General features: G+C 41.7%; 1 protein-coding gene across 3 annotated transcripts in view; it reads right to left on the reverse strand.

Moving 5' to 3' along the window:
- Nucleotides 1-19,663, reverse strand: part of MOB3B (MOB kinase activator 3B) — a 128,287-nt gene extending 108,624 nt beyond the window's left edge. Inside the window, exons 1-2 of one of the 3 annotated variants that reach the window (XM_067553178.1) lie at nt 17,827-17,842; nt 6,541-6,658 (exon numbers count right to left, since the gene is read on the reverse strand). The gene's annotated coding sequence lies outside the window, so the exon portion shown is untranslated. Of the gene's footprint in view, nt 1-6,540; nt 6,659-17,826; nt 17,966-19,624 lie in introns of those variants that run through there. The other 2 variants (XM_067553179.1, XM_067553177.1) reach the window with 2 other exon arrangements.
- Nucleotides 19,664-22,162: the final 2,499 nt, after the last annotated feature.

Genomic DNA, 22,162 nt, shown 5'->3' on the forward strand with positions numbered 1-22,162 from the left:
AATATCATACTCTACATATTAGAGGATAACAATATATATAACAACACAATTTATATTGTTAATAACATAGGATGTCAATATATATTTACATCCTATGTTATTAACAATATAAATATATATTAACCTTATTCTATTTTCTGTTATTGTAGGATGATAATAATAATAATAATAATATAGGACATAACAATACTAACATTATATTGCTTTGTAGCTAACTGTCCCACAACTCTGTAAGGGAGAGGAACTGTAGCACACATTCAACAGGCTACCATCAGCCCAAGCCACTACCACTTCTCTAAACATGCAGGTAAGGAACAATTCTCTCTTTACAAATTAAAGGAGCAGGATTACTCTGCTTTTTTAATAGGTTTTGCTCATTCAGTCCTAGATGCTGCAGCAAAACCAAAGTCCACCTACTAGCAGTTAAGAGATGTGGTGGAGGATGAACTGCTACCACTCTACAACCATCTAGTCTGACCTCTTGCATAACACAGGCCACAGAAGCCAAAATACCAGGTTTCCACACTCCCAGTTTAGTATCTCTTTTGAAGCACAGAGGGGTGAAGAGACATGTCCAAAGCCAGAGAGTCACTGCTAGAACTGAGAATAGAAGCCAAGAGTCTCAACTCCCTACTCCAATCACTAGCCCACATTTCCCTCACATTAAGAACCCATGTAGGGTATCAGCAAGGTTTGAAACTTTGACATTCGGAATTGTATCCCTAAATACAGAGAAGTTACCAACATCCTATTAGAGAATGCAACAGTCTCACAAGGGAAGTAGTGGAAGCTCCATTGTTTGAGTCATTTGACTGGGCAAAAATCTAAAAAATATAAACTGTAGAGAACACTTCTACACCGGCAGGGGATAGACAAGGTTATTGAGGGGTGTCTTTCCTCTCTAGCTTATTTCATTCTGTGAATCAAGTCCATTGGCCTTCCATCTGTTTGAGAAGAAATACACACAACAAAGTTGCTTGCTTATGGAAAGGAAAAGTTACTTGGTAAGCAAAGTTATTACAAGAGATTACGTTTCTCTTGCAGAATCTATGATGACATCCTGATTTTGTGCCTGCTAGTGGATAATTTAACCATACAGGAACATGATGTTAATAAGGCTAGACTTTTCCTAAACCTCTAGGAAAGATGAAAAAAAGAAGACTAAAAACCAGATACCACTAACTGATGCAAATAGGAAAGCATCTGGAACCTTATACTCCCTGTCTAAATCACCACCAAGAATGTTCTGCAAAACTCAGCTGAGTGCTAATTTTATTGGCTGCCACGATGACCACTTTACAGATTGGGCTAACATTATTGCTCTACTATTTATTACTACTGATTTATGAAGTGTTTAACAGACGGTTATGGAAACTGAAGCCACGGGCAGCCTACGGCACATTGGCAGAGTGGTCCACAGACATGTACATCTGCAAGGAGATATCTGGGGGCCTGTACAATCCTGTTTTTAAGTGTGGCCATCTGAATACCCCATGTTTCTTGATATCTTGTTATTTTCACAATAATTAATTCTTCTCCTAGTGGAGACTTCAGATCCCCCATTTCCAGAGAGCCCAGTCTCCTGTCAACGTTGAGGCCTGCCCTATATTAAGGCTGAGGCAAGCGAGGTTGGAAGCCACAACATTCTTGTAGCGTGTATGAGGCCATCCGGGAAGTCTTCTCCATCCAGCTTTTGTTGGCTCAAAAACAGAAAGCTGGCAGGCTGGTATGGATTCCAGCATACAGAACAGATGGCCAAGCCATCTGAGTTGGCGTTAAGTCGCTTGGGAAAACACTGGAATCTGGTTGGTCTGACACCTGAAATCCTCACTGGTCACATGATGACGCCATTTCACAGTCGATGCCATTGATTTAGAGACCCACTTGCTCCCTTGGGGCTAGATTGTGGCTTTGGAACAAGCCCCAGGGATTAGATGGCACAATTCCCTCTTGCTCAAAAAGAGTGAGGGCTGTAATCTGTTTCTGGCCGATACCAATAAATTTTGACCCTCTTGCCCACCTGTTCAGCCCTGCTAGCAGGATGGAGCCAACATCCACCCACTCGTCAGGGGACTGTGGGAAACAGAAGGTTGACAGATAGCAAACAAAAAACAGTTGTTAATAAAGCCAAATTGAAATTATTTTTTTAATTCAAACAAATATCTAGAGGGTATTTTGTCCCTGCTTTTTGTGCCATCTATTGAGACCTTAAATTCAGATTTATTTCCCCTCTGTAAAGCCTCCCTGCTCTAGATGAAATCTCGATTATCCCTCCAACTTTTTTCTTGACTAAATTGCCCCCACTCTCAACAATGCTTATATACAAAGGAGACAGGTGCCTTATAAATTCTTTAGATTACATTACAGATTTTATATTGCAACCAATGGCCTTCATCTGAGAGGAAATTAATATAACTCCATTCAGAGTCTATTAATAATGTTACCGCTTAACTAACCACAAGGGGTTCAATCTATTGAATGGCACAAGGCATTCTGGGGATCAAAAACATTTGTTTTTGATTAACAGTCTAGAACCAGTGCTTGATGAAGTTTACGAGTCCTGAAAGCATTTTACCAATCCATCAGTCAGACTGCAATAAATGGGATCCTACAATCATATCATTTTGATTACCACGGTCCCATCTCAAGGAACACTCCAGTTCAGAGATGAATGCTTTGCATCATTTGAAAACTGGGATTCCAAGCTTTCAGAAAGTATAAACTCTTGTTTCTAGCTCTAGTGACTCTGGAAACAGTGGCTACTAAATTCATGTCATAACGGAAGCAAGGGAAAGAGTCAAGAATGAGAATGATGTGAATTTAAGGGCCACTATCTCAGTCTGCCAAGGCAACAAATAAATGTGAAAAAAACAGCACTCTCATCTGTCCAAAGATGTCGCATAAAGCATTTATTCGTAGTCCTAGTAATTCATCAAATATTAGATCTTAAAACCATCACTATTTCCTCAGACTAATAATGATTTTTCTCTCACCAATTCAGCAAATTTCAGCCCTCTGACCAGCGTAATTATAATACACCTCCATCTGACAATATCAAAGTGAAACACTGATTGATTTTCATGACATCCCGACCACATAAGATAGCTATGAAATCATTGTTATGCCCATTTTACAGACGGGTGACTAAGGCAAAGAGAAATTAAATAGCTTGCCCTTAGTCATCATCAAGATGATGTCAGAGTTGGGTTTAGAATGCAGGTTTTGTGATGCCCAGTCCCCTGATCAAACCACAAGGCCCTTTTGTTTCTGCAATTTTCAAACCCTGCAGTTTGTCTCCCACTACTGAAGACTGAATTCTTGACCTATGCAACATTCCCACTCTCAGTGGCTGTGGGAGTAAAAGGGCTGGCCCAAGACCAGTTCCTAGATATCTTACATGGAAGCACAGACTGCTAATCCACAGCGCCAGCAGAAAGGGATTAGGCATTCCTCCTCCAGTATGAAACCAACATAATGAGGGGAGGAGGCCCTTCTGTGCCTGTATTTGTTGTTAAATAAACAACACTAATCTAATGTGTGTGATCTTTTATAAAAAGTCACATTCTCTCTCTCATTTTATGGCAAACAAGGTATTTTATGGAAAATGGGTCACTTGCCAAATTCCAGGGAGCTGTTTCAGAAGTGAGAAATGAATACGGGACTTCATAAAAATAACAACAAAACAAGATCACATAATCACAGTTTCTAATTTGATCAGTGGAGTCATTTCCCTCAGTCCCATGGTGCAAGTACTCATGCCTATGCAGTCACAGCAGGTGTGTAGCCAACACTAGATTAGGGAAAGGTCAGTGTGTAGAGACTGGCCTCTGTGTAGATGCTTTGCTTTAGAAGAGAGATCACTGAAGAAGAAATGTGTGAGGAAGTATTCACTCTCTCTTTCGCTCTCTGTGTTTTCAAGAGAGGAGAGTTACAAATCAAACGATTCTCTCTGGTAGATTTCTATATGGACAATTCAAATGGGAGGGGTTACCAGCTACCACCATCTCAAGTACAACTCTGAATTTTCAAACAAACCTGCTGTTTTGGGTAGGGAATCCTCTTTACTTACGGGTGTGTGCATAATGCCTAGACTCAACAGGGCTCTGATCTCAGATCAGGGTAACTGCAACAAATATTTTTTTTACATTTGTGTTTGGGTTGGGATTTTTGTTTGTTTTATATAAACACTTATGGACACTCCACAAGGAAAATGTTAATAGTTCATCTGCTCCTAACAGAGCTAAATATTGTTATTTTTATTATTATTGCTTGTTCCTCACTTAAAATCTTTGTCATCTTCCCCCCACCCCCAGACAATACCAAAGTAATTTCCAGATCAACTGGGAGGTCACAATAAACTCTTCAGAACAAAAACTTTGGGCCTGATTCTGTTCCCCAACTGGTGTAAATAGAGGAGAGGGGAATCAGACCTCCTGTGGTTTTGTTTTCTAAAGGTGAAGAGAGAGTATTTGTTCCATAACCATAACTGTGACAGATTCTCCTCTTACACTAGTTTTATACATGAGAAATTTCACTGAATTCAGTGAATTTACTCCTTATTTACAGGCACAAGACAGTAAAATCAAGTTCAACTATCTCTAGCTACAAAGGCCCTGATTCACCACTATGACTCCTGTTCTACGCCATTGTAATCACACTAAAATCGCTGGGATTGTACCAGGGTAGAACTGTAGTAACAGTATAGAATCAGGCTAAAATTTGCCATGGGATGTTCAACTGTTTTTTAAAGATTAAGGAGCTGATCCCCATCTGGTGTAAATTGATGCAGCTGCTCCACTAATTGCAGTGGAGTTATGCAGATTTACATCAGATGGGAATCTAACCCTGAGACTTCCATCACAGTTACTGAGCCAAATTCAAGCCCAGATAACAGCAGGCACTTGTTCACTGAACTGCATTCTACCTTCTTTAGTGAGGGCCGAATCTGGGCCATCTACATTGTGACTGAAACCTTACAATGAAGTCCTGTAACATCTTGTGTTAAAGTTCTTGCACCAGATTTGGATCTCTGTGGCACTGATGTAAAGTCTGCATAGTTTTATTGGAGTTACTCTGCCTTTACACTGAGGTAACCAAGATCAGAATCTGACCTATTCACTTCAATACCCTGAACAAACTGATTCAGCCCAGCATATTTAGCTAATCTCTCTCACCATATGCTCCTAGCCATGCATTAAGATTTGAATCAGCTGGTTACTTAATCTGCCCTAGTTATAATCTTGGGCCAATGAGAGTCCCTGTTTTCTGTCACTATGCCCTCTCAATTATAGAAGGGGCATCCTATCACCATTCATACTGCTCGCTTAGTGTCAACATGTCAAATGAGAGTAAGAAATATATTTGCTGCTGCTTTGAATTGTGCTGACCTACTAATAAATGTGCAGTGTTCATCAGACTGCGCCCTGCGACCCTTTTGAGAAGGATGCTAGGTGGGTGGAATTTGTTGTTGTCCCACTAAGACAAACTCTAGTTACTTTCTATTACTTAAAAAGTTCAGATGGATATTTCCATCCTTTTAACACTGCATGGTCTTCTGAAATGACAGATCAATAAGAAGGCAGCTTCCTTACTGTGAAGAAAAATGGTACATCTTTCTAGCTTCAGAGCTGCAGAAAGACAGCGTGTTTGTCCAGTACCCCACTGTCTACTAAGCATCTTCGGAACAGTGGTTACTATCTTTATGTTCCCATTGGACAATAAAGCCAACTCTTTTGCTGTCACCACCATCAAGGTACTGTAGCCATCAACTGCCCCTATTTATGATTTAAGGTTAATTGTTGTAATAGGCTGCAATTTGTCTTTGAGGAATTTTAATCTACTAGTGGAGAAAAAAACCCAAATCTTTGTTCTCTAGTTTAATTGGGGCATTTTGATTATTCCAGCAGAAAAGACCCTGCACATCTAAACAACACGTGAGAATATGAGAGGGACTAAAGTGAGCCAGTGTTCAAACCTCACCCTTCACCTGCAGGACTTGAACAATGTGCTGTATAATAAATGATAATACTCAATACCTAGCTCTTATGCTTGTCATCAATAAATCTCAAAGCACTATACAAAGGAGATCAGTATCATTATCCCCATTTTACAAATGGGGAAACTGAGGTACAGAGAGGTGAGGTGTCTTGCCCATGGTCACCCAGCAGGCCTGGAGCAGAGCTGGGAACAGAACCCAGGTCTCTTGAGCCCCATGTGACCAGCTCCTAATGGAGGATTGCCCTTTCAGTTGCTCAGGGTCTTGTCTAAACAGAGGTCTTTCTATAGCACTAGTAGCAGCAGCAGCAACAACAGGAATACCAGACTGGCCACGGGAGCTTTAAGTACTGTAATCCTCAGGCCCCTGATGACTAGATGACTAAGCCAACCCATTACTACCTGAAGAACAGCCTATCTTTCCCTGTTTAAAACCTTCAGAAAGAACAAAAGGCCCTTTCTGAAATTAAATCTATACTTTGTCACTTTTCATTTCCAAGAGTGTCAGTGAGTTTCTTTTGCTGCTTAATTCAAACAGTTCCTTACCGAAGGATTTTGTGATTTCTTTTAAGGTACTTCTGCTGTGAAATCTGATTCCCTCACATTCCTGTAGCATTCTGTTCTTCAAACCATCCGCACACCTTAATTCTTCAGTCCACCATCGCTGCCAAGAAAAATAGTTGGGACTAAAGTGCCAATTCCAATTCGACAAGAGGGTTTTGGTTTTGTATCATGACTTGATGCATCAGAGACCTTTACAATATGCAAGGGTGGAAAGAATACTACATTATACTGCATCTGTTTGAGTGCCCTTTCAATGACAGAGAGCTGTTTCAGATAGATTTTAGCACACGGGTAACGATTCCTGCACAGAGGGTGATTGTCCAGGGTATAATCTGAAACAACTACTGAAAAGATGTGTCTTTGCATGAATCTTTTCTCATTGTTACTAGAACACACGCTATATTACTTACACTATATATTGCTGGAGGAACCAGATGGGAAAGGGAATTGATAAAAGGCTACAGAGCCACCATTAGAGGTTACCGGTTCAAATTTGATCCAGGTCGCTAGTGGCTAAAAAAGTTACCATAGCATTTCCATGGCACCTTTCCAGGGGCCTGTTCAGTGACCATCATTCAGCAAGTTGGTGGTGATTTTGGTTTCGTTCCTAGCAGATGACCAGCAACCTTTTTTAGCAGTTTCCAGGGACATGCCAAACACTGGATGGTCTCAAGGTTAACTAGCCCCTAGAGAGCCGAGGCACAATGGCAGGACAGGGTGAGAAAGTTCACACCACTGCTGTGCTGAGGACAGAGGATTTCCTCATTCAAGCTGGTCAATCCAGTCCCCTCATGCGCATTACACTCATTTAAAAAAAAAAAAAAGAGGAAGGCTGTCTGCTGTGAGTAAGAAATGATAGCCGTGTCACTCCTAATCCAGATCAGAAAGCGCACTTCCTTACACAGTAATACTGTACTGTAATCAGCGCTACACCGAGTTGCAGTGTCTCATCTGTATCTTCACTATCTCATAATGTCTAGCATATTGATAATCACCTGCCCCATATAGTTTTGCAAAGTTTTGGAGGGGGGGGGAAGATCAGTGATGTCATTTATGGCTCATGTCATAGTAAGTAGGGTTTCTGTATAAACAAAAAGATTTTAAAACACAGGGAAGTGAAAAATGTATGAAATGGAAAATATTAGTGATTGTATTTCTGTGCATAAATATAAACGATAATGAACACTTTAAAGTGTATAGCCATTCATAATTAGATCTTTAAGAGAGACAGACTCTATCTAACGGTTTCCTTGAGCCAAGTCTGCAACATGAAATCATGTTTGGAGAAATCAGGTGTAGCTGTCTTCGCATACATACAATTTATGGCAAGACTTGTTTAGTACATGCAGATATATGTACAGTATCAGATGCAGAAAGCCATGCCTACCAGAAAATAAATTACATATAGACACACTGCTAAATACATGCATCCAATGTGAAACAAATGCAGACACTGGAAAAGGTCAACAGCCATGTCAGTACTGAATAGCTATTACAACGTTTTGCCATACTGCATACTATACTAAAATGCTATCAGATTTATCAGTGTAGAGACACTCTCTACAGCTTTTCTTTGGCTTTTTTAAATATCCCCCAAATTTTAAATTTGAATATTTGTTAACTAGCAACGTGTTAAGAGGTATTCATGTCTCTTTTGCACCATACAGGACAAGATTCATTTGTTCATACTAGTATTCTTGTTTATATAAGCTCTGCCAATGTGCTCGGTGCTGTACAATACACTAAAAATAGACAGCCCCTGCCCCAAAGTGCATATAGCCTGCTAAAAGACAGACACAGAGAAAGACAAGATGTACTGGGAAATACAGAGGTGAAGGAACATCTCTTAAATAGTCCTGATCTTTGATGGATAGGCACATACCTCATGTTAATATTGATTTATTAGATATAAATACTTAAAAACTAGTTCCAAGGACAAATTATAAACAATGCTCTAGTCTGCCATAAGCCATGGCATGCTTTGAAATCAACAGATCTGGAAATGTGTGTTAATCACTCAACGGTATGTTGACTATAACAAAGTATTTTAAGCCAATCAAACCACTCCATACTCAGACAGACTTCCATTGAGATCAATGGAAGTTATACCAGAGTAACAGGCAGAGGGCCATGTGGGAAGAGGCGGGCCAAGATGAAATAGTGCAGCAAGCTCTGCTCTACTGTGTGTGTGTCTGGTATTCAGCATTTCTTTGTGTAACAAAGAAAGGATTAACTTTGAGCGTTAGTGTCCAAAACCAGATTGAACAGCTAAGAAATGATTCCCCTTATTTTCTCCTAGGTATCTAAGGGTTTAAGTAAGTGCTACTGAGAGTGTTAGTAAAGCTGCAAACCAGCTGTTGAAAACTCCCTTCAGAGACAGAAGTTCAAATACAAACGGGGTCTGCTGAGGGGCTAAAGGATGCCACAAGAATCTCCTGAAACTCATGCTCACACGCCTTCCTGTCAAGCAGCTCTGCTAACCCTGCTCATCTTTTCAATGCACGGGAATGAAAGTGGGACAGTAACTCAAGCCATGTTACAAACCAAGCCCTGCCATTACATTCCAAAGGACCAAACTTGAGACACTGACCTGTCAAAACCAAGCTACTGAAGGACAGGTTCTCAGCTGATGAGATCTGGTAGTTCTGCACCAACTTATATGAATTGAAAATCTGGCCCAGAAGCTTACTCTCTACTGTAATTTTATTGTGTCTTTTTGCACAACTCACTCTAATATCACATACAATCACAATAATCGGTGGTACAGCTGGTCAGAATTTTTTCATTGAATCATTTTTTTAAATTAAAATTCTTTTAAAAACAATTCTATTTTCCAAAAACTACTTTCTTTGTTGTTGTTGAAAGACAAATATTTGGTTTTCAAACACCTGCAACAAATATTTTAGTTTCTATTACAAGTTTTCATGGGGAAAAAAAACCCAGCATGTCTCAGTGAGCTCTCATAGATGCCCAAATACGGGAGAATTAGATAATCGACATGTAAAATAGTTTTATTTTCCTCTGTCACTTCTTAGTGAAGAAACAAAACTAGGCCTGGCTGAAATCTAGTTTTGCAAAAAAAGGAAATTGTTTTTGTTTCAAAGAATTTAAAATGGACCCTCTTTACTCTAAAATTAACCTTTTTTTTTTTTTTTTTTTTTTTTTTAACTGAAAATGCTAACAAAATGATTGTTGAAAGTTTGTTTACTAAAAACCTGATTTTCAGTAAATGCTTAGGTAACATTTTCCATAAACATTTCTATTAAAATATTTCACAATTTTTTTGCCCCCCAAAATGAAAAATGTTGCTAACATTTCATGAATAATTTTGTTTTAAAAAAATGGCCATTTTTCAACAGAAAGAATTTCACTTGAAACCCATAGGAACCTAACATGCCTGCTAGTGCTTGTGTGTATTTCCAATTGAAATCAACGGGAGTGGCACATGTACATTTCTGGGCATGAACACACTCACAGTACATTTATTTGATTTGCACTAAATTCAGCACACACCTAAATCTTGGGATGCACTACTAGGGAACAGACTTGACAGTCAATTAAACATTATTTTTTCCCCTTGCCCTCCACCCCATTTCAACTGCATTCAGTCAAAAAACATCCCAGAATGCTCCCCTGTAGTTAACACCTGTAAATTCCCATAACTGGTAATTCCCAAATTCCCAAACTCCATGTAGCCTAATCAAAAAGATGCCTCTAGTATACTGCAAAAGATGTAAAATTAAATCTTGTTAACCATTTGTGTTTTATTAACGTTTCGGTTAACTTCTGTTCAGTGATTTTCTGTACCAATAAACACAGACCTGATCCAAAACAGTGAATATGTTTAGTGTAAAAAACCCCCCCAAAACAGACAAGTTTGAAAAAGAACAGTTCAGCCAGAGAGCTTTAAAAAAACTGCTACATTAGAAAGAGAAATCCATGCGACTGCCAACTTAAGACAGTGTTAGGTGTAAGGGTCTAATGCAGCCTTCCTTGCGCACCCAGAACACTCACTGATTTCAACTCAAAGTGGTGCAACTTTAGGCACTTGGTCCCCATGTGAAGGGCAATTAAAGCCAGACTTTGAAACCCAAAGAAACTGAGACATGGGCTCTGAACTGCCGATTGCAGATTTCTCTCAGTTTCAGCATAACTAGCAGCCCAGAAATTTTTAGTAGCCCTGCTCAAGTCAAAGGAGTTTCACCATTAACCTCTTCAGATGAAGGTCAGTGTGCAGAAGAGTGAAGGAAGCATTAATCCAATATTTTTAATTACCACTTACAAGCAAGGTGAAAGATAGCGGGGGTGGGGAAACAAACAAAAAAAATCACCACTCTGAACAAGAAACCACTGAAGATCTGGGAGCAGATGGTATGGAAAAAATGCTTCAGAAGAGTCCTAGGAAGAGAAAGAGGAAGGGATCAGCTTAATTGGTTATAAGATAGTGTCTATTATCTGTCCACAATATATTACTTAAATATCATACTTTTTAACAGGGGCAAAGGAAGTGGTAAACTTGCCAGACAATTCACTCATTAAACAGAAAATGAAAACAATCAGAAGCCTCAAAGGCATGAAAAGATGAGAAACCACAACTCCCAGACTATGATTAATACAAATGTCTCATGCAGAATAAATAAATTTAAAGTGATGGAAGAGCAACAGTGGAGTCCACAAAATGCATTTAACAAACTCCATCCAGGCTTAGAGGTTCTGCATGAAAACAAGGAAAGATAGACTGACAACTTGATTATTATGATCACCTTGGCTCCAAGTTATTTCTTGCAAATTTCCCGTGTGCTGGTGTTCTATATCAAACTCTAATCCTCCACTAAAATCTCATCTCCAGGCTGCCACATCCTACTAGGCAAAATAAACCAGAGCAACTTATACCTCCTGTGCAGAATGGGTGAGCAGTTTCCTCTGCAATGTCTAAATGAAAGGACAGACTTCAGGTTCCCTGTGGCCATTCTCAAACCTAGGGAAAAGGTGAATGTCATGGTGACAATCCATGAGATCCTGCACGAGATCTTCAACTTATTTAGCAAGAATCTCTCCCATGCTGCCTGCAATACAAGGTGCATGGACAAATTCCAAAATGGATTTCATTGGTAAATCGAGCAACTGGATACAGGTCTTCTGAGTCTCTGCACCCTGATGACAACAGACAACTCAAAAAATGAGGTCCTACAGAGCACTCTGAAAGTGAAGAAATACTTCCAAAGGATCAAAGATTTCCTAAAAGAGAAGCACTACAGCCACTGTTCCTGGGAAACAGTCCGAGTGGAAATGAGAAGAGTCTTTCTGTTTATTGACCATCTAATTTCTAAGTTTTTTTTTATTAAAGGTAAAAAGTTTTCCTGGATAGAAAGTAGCAATTTTCTTCTTAAAAAAATGTAATAGGTTTAGGGCCAGATTTTCAAAAATGCCATGCTCTCATATCTGGGGCCAGCTTTCCAAAAGAGCTCAGCTCCCAATTAGGCACCTATAATTAAACGGCCAGAAAATTTCAAAAGCACTCAGCATCCAGCAGTTCCTAATGCTCTCAGTGGGAGCTGGGCTCTTTTCAAAATGTTGCCCTTTTAAATATATTTACACTAAAAACAGGTGGACAATTTTTAAAGAGCACTCTTGTATTTATTCCCTGGGCTGAGAAAATGTTTTATGGCCATTTTCACTGTCTATATCAACAGTTTTATGGCTTTTAGTTATTTATTACTGCATTTTATCATTACATTGATTTTGTTCTTTTCAAAAATATAGGGATTTCTTCATTAATTAAAAAAAAAAAAAGTCTGATGGGCACACATGCATGAGTCAGGAGGATAATACACCTTCCAAGAGTTCTAGTATGGGTTACCAAGATCTCAGCTATGTCACATAAGAAGATCTGACACTGTACCAGAATTTCTTTAAAACTGATTGATTGATTAAAATATCGAAAGGGCACAACACGTACAATTTTTCCCCTATGACTATATGACAAAATATCTCTAAATATGCATAGTTCTGAAAGAAAATTAAAAACTGGACAGAATTAAAAGTTTCTATGAATTTACAGAATCTGGAGGGGGGGGGGGGGGAGAATCTAAAATCTTTTGTCAGTCATGTTTAGAAGTGTTGTGATTATTTCACACCTGTGCAGAGTGAAGACATTTTGGTGGAGATTTTCAAAGCAGTGCAGAGTTTTGTCACTCATTTTCCCTTCACCTTAATGGAAAACGTGTGGCTAACTCCCCTGCACTGCTTTGAAAAAATCTCAACCTTTAATTCTGGATAGAGAATGACTATTAAGATGGGTGTTGCTTCTCCTGAGCACAGGACTATGCTTTCCTACATGTGACAGAACGGCACTGAGGAACCACATCTTAAAAGCAAGCAAGATCAAAGGAAAATTTCATATTAAATGAATTGCAGATTAAACCCTTTCCCGACTGAAATTTTTATTTACTACTGTTAAACAGCTCTATGGCCTTATATAAAAAATTACTTAAGCACATTAGCAATCCCATTCATGAGACTATTCATATGCTTAAAATTAGGCATGTGCTGAAGAACCTTACTGAACTGGAGCCTATGTGCCTGAGGTTTCCTTGGATGTATTGTACCATACAAGATATATACAGGTCATATGTATATATTTAGATCTATGCTGACCTATACCTCTGTGCTTAGACTTTCTGCAGGACATAACTATATTCATACGCTTAGACTTTCTGCTGGACATATGTCTGTACTGGGACTATGCAAGACATCTGTATTTTTGTCTCAGAAAAGTAGGCAATATGAACATGCAAAGGTCTTTGTAGAAACTACAGGGTACAACCCTGCTGAATTTACTTAGGCAGAACTCTCACTGAAGTCAGTGGGTACTTTGGCTACCTATAGACTGCACCATTGGGACCACAGACTATTAGATACTGTTAGATTAGATTTACTGTTTTTGAAAAATACTTGTGTTAGATGTAAGGCAGCTCTGCCTGCTAATCTGTTTTCCCTTCAAGTGTGACTTAAATTTGTTGTGTCACTGTATACAAGATACAGCTCTCATTCTGGCAGTAAGACTCAAAAGCCAATTTAGGTTTATATTGGCACAAGAACTAAGGATTTAACTACACAAGAGGTTTTACTCTTGAATTAATAGATCCTCGAGACACCTGATGAAACCATGAGTTCATAAATGCTAGCGTGTCCTGGAACAAATCGTTGTGAAATGTCCACGCTAACCTTTAACAACGTGTTGGCTACCTTGAGTTAAGGTTAAAAAAAAAAAAGAAAGAAAGAAAAGTGTACACAAGACCTATGTTAAGATTTCCTGTCTGAAATTTAGAGTTCCTCCACCATGGGGGCTTTATAGACAGCTGTCCATTCCTATTGAGAGAGTTTAATTGCCTGAGACACTAGATTGTGTGTGGTTTTCTATCATTCGAGATTACATAGTTTTAAATCTTAAACTTTTGTTTTAAAGGAGCACATTCAACTTAAATATCACATATACTATTAAAAGTAACACCTAAAATTACTATAACTGAAGAATCAGAGAAACAAAAACATTTCTCTGTTTATTCAGGATTGTTTTTGATTTTTTTACTTTGTGTATTTGACAGCTGTGTGTGTTGCCCATTTCAATGATTTCTCCATCAGTCATTTTTCCGTTTTTGTTTGTATGGGTTTTTCCACCTAGCAATATGAAAAGGACATTTAAAAAAAAAAAAAAAAAAAGTATATTTTGAGTGTAAAATCACAACAATTGGCAGAGGGATTATTCCAGGGCAGCTGAAACTTCTTTTAACTCATTTTTTTCCAAAAACTGACTACATTTCCAGATGACATTTTCCTGTGCATTTTGCTGGGTTACTGGATCAAAAAAATACAACATAGTCTTCCTATTTTTGTGAGAAAAAAAGCTATTCATTGGGATTATTCACTATTAGCATTTAGACCATTCCATAACAGGTCAATATCGACCAATGTTAATTTAATTCTTTTATTATTTCAAAATGATCCAGTATTGTCTGAGATGGAGCAGACAGATTATAACTTTCTCAGTATTTAGCATTTGCACTACCTTTATATCTGCTTAATTTGTTCTGATATTTCACAGTCAGACCTCATTAGGACTTGGATACCTTCACTTGTTTGTAAACACAACAAAACAAATTAATAAAATGTTTTACTCTTTAAAAATACAACTACACTAGAGAAGTGACTCATGGATTTTAAGGCTAGAGGAAGATTTATGACCAGCTAGTCTGACCTCCTGCTTTAACCAGCCCATAGAATTTCACTCAGTGATTTCAGCATTAAGATCAATAACATGGATGAACTAGAACAAATCTTTTAGAAAAGACATCCAATCCTCATTTTAAAACTTTTAACTGATGGAGAATCTACCACTTAAGTAAATTACTCCAACAGTTAATTACCCACCCCCATTAAAAATTTGCACTTCATTTCCAATCTGAATTTCAGTTTCTAGCCATTAGATCCTGTTATGCCTTTGATGACTGTTGGATTAAAGAGGTCTCTGTTACCAGCAGGAAGAGTTCTACCCCCACTATAATTATGCTAGTGATTTTTAGCAAGGTGTGACTAGGCTAGAGATGTACTGTAGAACCATTTGAAACATTCTGTTTATTGCTACCCTTGGCTTGCTTTAGTTATCCTGGGCTAAAATGACCCACGCTGGAGCAGGGAGGTATCAAGTACAGCTCCCTACACCAGCTGATCTTTATGCTCCACTCAGAGGAAAGGCAGATGGTCACCAGGGTTGGGCAGTGGTGAGTTGCAGACAGAACTTCCCAGGAGCCATGTCAGCAGAGGCTGCTCAAGGGTGGCATTGAATCCATGCATGGCAACTGACAGCTGTCCTACCCTTCTCCCCACCCAGCACTGGCCACTTCTAGACTCTGCTGGCTCCTTGCACAGTACCCACACCAGCAGTCCTTCAGTAGTTCTATGCCTGTAGCTAGTAAAAGCTACTCTAGGCCTAATTATTAATCAGTCGTTAGCAGGAACAGCAGCACCTTTGTTCAAATGTCATTGAAGAGTGGGTAAAATTATCTCAAAATTCAAGGACCAACTTAGGAAGCATTTGTGAATTATGAAAAAAATTGAGAAATCAATATGTTTTGTAAGGTGAGTTACGCAATGAAGCCCTCATCTTGGGTGCTACCGTAATACAAATAATCATTACCTGACTAGGAAAGTTTTCCTAACTTCAGGCCAGCTGCCATTGGTCGATTTGTAATCAAAACTCATGATTGGACCTGCTCTGTGCCCTGGAATTCAGGGTTAAAATGCTGATTACTCATCATCTCTCAGCTACTGATCCAGATTCCAAAAAGCCTGTACATCTGGCCCACCACACTATAACAAGTCAAAGATTCATAAGGAAGGTTTTAAATCCCTCATTCTATCACTCAGCAAAAATAATTCTTCATAAGATATTTTAAAACACCATTTGGAGAAGGAGTCTGTCTCTAAATGAGTAAGACTTGGCAGGTTGGCTGTGCGGAAGCAGTACACTCAGCCCTAGTAGTAAGGATTGTGCAATTTCAATTTGTAAGGAGTTGTGCCTGAGAGATGCCAAGGAGGGGTGACAAACAGGTCACAAATTCCCATGCTTTGGCTCTGGGGTTCCCTTCCCCTTAGTCAGTGTCAGCACAAAAGCATCAGCAGCTATAATAGGAGTTAATTCATTTGAGACTCCCGCTTTGCAATTTCAGAGCAATCCATGGAGACAGGGCTGAGAGAAGACCACCAACCAGTGTTAAGCACTGAAGGGGGAAAAATCTGGCTCGTTAGCTATCCTCCTCCTGGCTCCCTTATTCCACTGGGCCTTCCTGTAAATCCTCCCCTGCAATGGAACCACAGATTCCCCTTTGCCTTTGCACATGGCTGAAACAACAGGATCAGATGCACACACTTGTTGACGTTTTTATTTTAAACTTCATCCACTTTCAGAGACATGGATCAAAACCACAATACCCAGTTGATTCCCCAACCCCCATCTCCTCAAGGCAACAAAGTGGCAGCCACTTCCCTTAAGGGAAGCAAGCAAATTCCCACAGGCGCTGAAGGAGGGAGTAATCCAGCACAAAAGACCTGCCCTTCTGAGCAGCACTGCAAGAAAAGCTCCCATGGCACACAGGGAGCAGGAAAACATGCTTTTCCACTAGTTTATCGCCCTCCATATAATTTACTCTTGTACCTGCCTTGGATCTGGATGATTAGTTATTTTGCTTGTGCTATTTCAAACCTTTTGCTCCCAATCTCCATCACAGCCTCCCAGCCCCTATGGAGTCTGATTCAAACAATAGGCAAACAAAAGCTCATTCATTGTTTTGTTTTGGTGAGTATTTTTTCCCTTTTCCTAGCAATGCCAGAGACTTTAAAGCACAACCAGGAACTTGCTTGCTTGGATGGGGGGGGGGGGGGGGTAAAGATTTGCTGTTTAATAGTTTCTTTAGCCCGGACTGCTGGGGAAAAAAGAAAAAAACATCAAAGGAAACGAGCAAAGCGATTTTTTTTTCTAAATTCTCTTTCGCTGCATTGAAGGGAGGGGTTGAGAATCCAGATGTTTGACAGTTGTTGCCCAGCGGCTAAAGCAGCCTTCCTTCACTCCCTACCCCCAACCCCAAGAGAAAATCAGGATTTCGTTTGAATAGAGCTGCGGGGAGGGGGGGGGGAAGAGACCTCTTTAAATATAGGGTGGGGCTAAAGAAATCAAGAGAAATCTCTACATTATTGACCTTCCTCTTTTAAACACAAGAAAAACTACACACACACACACACCCCTCCCCGCCATGCACACCCGGCCCAGCCCGCCCGCAGGAGCAGAGGCCAGTCTCTGGGATAATCTGCAGGCTGCCGAAGTTTCGTTCCGTCTCCCACCCGGGGCAGGTCTGGCGCCCCCGGCCGAGCGAAGCACAGCGGGGAGCGGCACGCCCGGGACGCCGGTGCCCCCCGGCTGTCGAGGAACGCGCGTTCCGCCCAGCGCACGCAGCGGGGCAGGTCCGGGAGGGGAGCGAGAACAAGAGCCGCCAAGCGGCGCCCAGGTCCGGCCAGCGCCGCGCACTGGAGGCAGAACCAGCCCTGTCGGGCCAACTTCTGCCACGTGTGGGGGGGTGTCTGTCTGTCCTTCCCTCCCCGTGCCTCCTTCCACAGCAGTGACCCCAGGCTGGGCTGCCCGGGCCCGGCCAGCCAAGAAGAAGGGGAGACACAAAGCAGTGCACGCCGAGCTGCCCGCGCCGTGCGGGGCTTTACCTTCAGCCCGGAGCCCGGCTGGCTCGCCCCGCTCTCCTCCTCCTCCTGATGGGAGCAGAGATCCCGAGCGCCGCTCCAGCCCGCGCGGTGCAGAGAGCCGGGCTCCCAGCTGCCGCTCGCCTGCGCTGGCCCGGGAAAGGGAAGCCCCCTCCGCCGCCCCACGCATGCACCGAGCCCCGGTAGCAACACACGCCCCCGGCCCAGAGCTGTGCGCCTGGCGCTGCGGGCGGACGGACGGAGTGGGACGGGAGGGAAGAGGAGACAGCCACCCCCTGGCGGTCACTCCTGGGCGCTGCTGCAGCCCCCGCAGAGCTGGCCGCGGCACAGGGGAGCGTCGCCAAAGTTTCCGTACCGTGCAAGAGGGAGAAGATTAAAGGCGAGCCCGAGAGGGGGGCGGCGGGGTGGCTCGCAGGTCTGGTTTGCCTGCGGGAGGGGGTGGGAAGGAGAGGTGCTTTCCAGAGCGGCGAGGTCTGGCACACAGCCGGCCGTGAAATTATAGGAACACATCCATCCTCCTGGGTCAAACCCGGGGGCCAGCTGAGTCCAGGGGCCAGAGCCAGATGCTGCCGGGAAACACTTCGGAAGGCAGCTATGGGATCACCTGAATCACTGGAGAACCTGAATTAGCAGAATTGTATCCGCAGAGATTAGAGAATCGGAGGACAGACCCAAACAGACAGCAACTGACACCCCCCCCCCCCGTCCTTATTGCAGGAGACTTAGTGGAAGTAGGATTGATTCCCCTTGATCAAGATGAGACCTGAGCAATCTCAAACGCACGCCTGGCTGTTTTGCACACACAGCTACCGCGTACCTGTGCTCCTAACCCAAGCAGCCACATCTGACAATCCCAATTCCTCATTGCTGACCAAGAGCGTCTCCCCTTTCCAAAATAATTTCATTCATCTAGAAGTGCAGCCTATCAGATTTCTTTTATAACTTGTTTAGTTTTGCTGCCCTCCCCTTGCTCCCCTCTCCCCCCCACGCTGGGGCATGCAATAAAGAACTTTTGACACTGGACAAACTCAAAACACTTCTACCTAGCGTCCCTCTGCTTAGTTGGTCGGACCTGTTTAGCCCATATCCACGTAAAAACAGGGCAAGCTTTGGCAACTGCAAAATCCTAACCTCAGAGTTACAGCAACTGCAAAACAAGCAAGGTCAGATTTTTTTTGCACACCTTGATAATAATTAACAAGGCTTAATAAGAAACATCTGTAGGGGGTGGCTTAGGTAGCAAACACATGACTTCTTTGAAACTGTAATTAGAGATGTAGCAAGTTGCAGAAAACCTCTAACCAGGAAAGCTTTTGACAGTGGCCCTTTACAGAGATCAAACTTAAGTCTCGCTTACACACTCAAATTGTACTGCTTTAACTATACTAGAACAATCTCCCCTAGTGTGTATGCTTTTATTCCAGTATAAAGTTTAGTTTATTCCTATAAATCTATTTCAGTTTCATCTAACTCAAATGAAAACAAGTGTTTAACTTCCAATCATTTTGCTGGAAATAAAAACCTGGAAAATGTCATACTATATAGAAAATGTCTTTCAAAAAACCTTTTTCTTTGGGTCAAAAATACCCTCTTCCAGCTTGCAGGATTGGGCCCTTAGCACTCATGGAAGGTATTAGAGAGCCACAGAAACGGAAATGCATTATTTATCCACAGAACAGATACACCACAGTCAGGAGCAGGCAAGCACCCCTAACTGTTCCTCTGGTGTACCTCATTTCCCCACTTGGCAGAAATTGCTACTAGGGAAGAGAGAGAGAGAGAGAGAAAGTGCAGTTGTTACCTCTCTTCAGTCCTTGGTTTCCCTACTGTTGTGTTGCTGGTGATCCCTCGGTGATCGAGGATGATCTCTTTCACAGGTTTTATTTTATATGGGGCCTTTGGTGACTGAGGAGTCTGATTCTTGAGCCGCAGACTCATTGGCAGACATTGCAGGTGGTGTTGGAAGGCAGGGTTGGGCCACGATTGCTGAATGACAGTTGTCTGTCCTTTCTTTTCTAGCAATTTTCTGCTACTAGGGCAAGGTGATTTTCCTCAAAAGTGGCTGTTCCTCCTCTGACAAGTCTTTGCCAGTTATCCATATCTTGGGCTACTGTCTCCCAGTGTGTGATGTCAATGCCACAACTCTTGATGTTTGTCTTGAGGGTGTCCTTAAAGCTTTTCTTCTGGCCTCCCCATTTTCTTTCTCTTGTGAGTTGGGTGTACAGCAATTGTTTTGGAGGCATGCATCAGGCATGCACACACAGTGTCCCTCCACCTCAGCTGGTGCTGGATAATCAGGGCCTCAAAACTGACGATGCTGGCCTCCATGAGGACACTGACATTAGTGTGGCGATCCTCCCACTCTATGTTGAGGATGTTCCAGAGAAAGTGCTGGTGCTAGCGTTCCAGGTTTTTCAGGTATTTTCTGTAGGTCACCCAAGTCTTGCAGCCGTAGAGGAGAGTTGGGATTACCACTGCTTTGTAACTAAAAATGTAGTGTGTGTTCTGATGTCATGGTTGTTGAACACCCAGCGAGACAGTCTGCAAAAGGCAAGGCAAGTGGATTCTGTGCTGAATCTCCATGTCTATGTTTGCTCTCTTTGTGAGAGATGGCTGCCAAGGTAGGCAAAGTGTTCTACATTTTCCAGTTCCTCTCTGTCAGCATAGATCTTCCTTGCCGGTTCTGATGATTGACTGGGAGCAGCCTGGTGGAGAACTTTTGTTTTGCTGATGTTCAGGGTTAGCCATAGGGTTTTGTAAGCTTCAGAGAAGCCATAAAGGGTTGTTTGTAGGTCCTCATTTGAATGCACAACTACAGCACAATACTGGAGCTCGGTGATTGTTGCTGATGTTACTTTAGTTCTAGCACAGAGGCGAGAGAGGTTGAAGAGGTTACTGTCAGTCCAATATTGGATGCCAAGTGTGACCCTTCTGTGCCTATGGTAGCCACCTGAAAATGCCAAGGTCAGGGCAGGCTGCAAAAGGAAAGCAGATTCTCCTAGCACTGGTGGGTGACACTGAAGCCAGACTTCCTAACCAGCCACAAACTGTGCTTCTGATTCCCCCAAACTGGTTATCAAGAAGCCAGTACACAAATACACACAGCCCCCTTTACTGCATTTCAGTCTCTGGCCCCCAGTCAGCCACTAGGTCCAGTAAAGAGACCAGTTATTTAAAGTCTATGCTCTTTACCAAAAAGGTTCCCTCTGACCCAAAAGGGTCAACCACTGTACCAGATCAATATAAGTTTGGATCTTACCCAAAATACCACGCTGCCAGCCAATCCTTTAGTAACTAAAACTAAAGGTTTATTATAACAAGAAAGGAACAAACAATAAGAGAAATGTTAGAGGATTAAAACAATCAGATACATACAAATGATTTGAAAGTCCATATATATCAGGTTTCTAGAAGAATTGTGGAGTTTGCAGGCTTGTATAGTCCCTCTGGTATACATCCAGTACTTGGATGGGTCTCATTCCTTTGTTTCACAGCTTTAGTTCAGTTGTAGATGAGCTGATCCGGAGGTAGGTTAGTAGCTGAAGCTGAATCCCGACTGAAGAACAAAATGGATTCCCAGGCCTCTGTCTTATATACCCTCTGGCCCCTGCCATGCTGTTTGTGGAATTTTACAGGAACCAAAATGGAGTTCATAGTCACATGAGCAAGTCCTGGTGACTCATCGGGTATATCTCTGGCTTTTCCCCCTGGGCCCCTTGCATCTGTGGATGTCTCAATGGGCCATTAAGCAGGTTATTGTTCTGTTGTCACCCTGTCTACGGTGTGTCTTAGACAGCACAATGTGAAATACAGATATATCAAATATATCCATAACTTTCATTACACATATAACACATGAACATAAGTATTATCATCTTACTTAGCATATAATAGCCTTTCTAACAGTACCTGACATGGCATATCTTATATGAATTATTATGATTTTGACATATTGATGTCACATAATATAATAAATACCCCCACCCCTCAATCCAACCAGTGTGACACCAAGGCCCTGTGGCAGATGGTCTTGGATTAATGTTGTCATGGCTGCTAGGAAAATGGCAGCAAGAGTGGTTGCCAGTACACAACCTTGCTTTACGCCTGTTCGGATGGCAAAGGGCTCAGAGGTAGAGCCTCTGCACAGGATGGAGGCAGTCATCTGGTCGTGGAGGAGTCTTACAATGGTGATAAATTTTCTTGGACAGCTGAACTTTGACATGATTTTCCACAGAGCCTCACAGTTGAAAGTCAAAGGCTTTGGTCAGATCGATAAAGGCCATATACAACTCCTGGTGATGTTCTTGACATTTTTCCTGGATTTGCCTAGCTGTGAAAA

The sequence above is a fragment of the Emydura macquarii genome, unplaced genomic scaffold (genome assembly GCF_026122565.2).
Source record: "Emydura macquarii macquarii isolate MOO-44397 ecotype Brisbane River unplaced genomic scaffold, CSIRO-AGI_Emac_v2 contig_1451, whole genome shotgun sequence".
NCBI lineage: Eukaryota > Metazoa > Chordata > Testudines > Chelidae > Emydura > Emydura macquarii.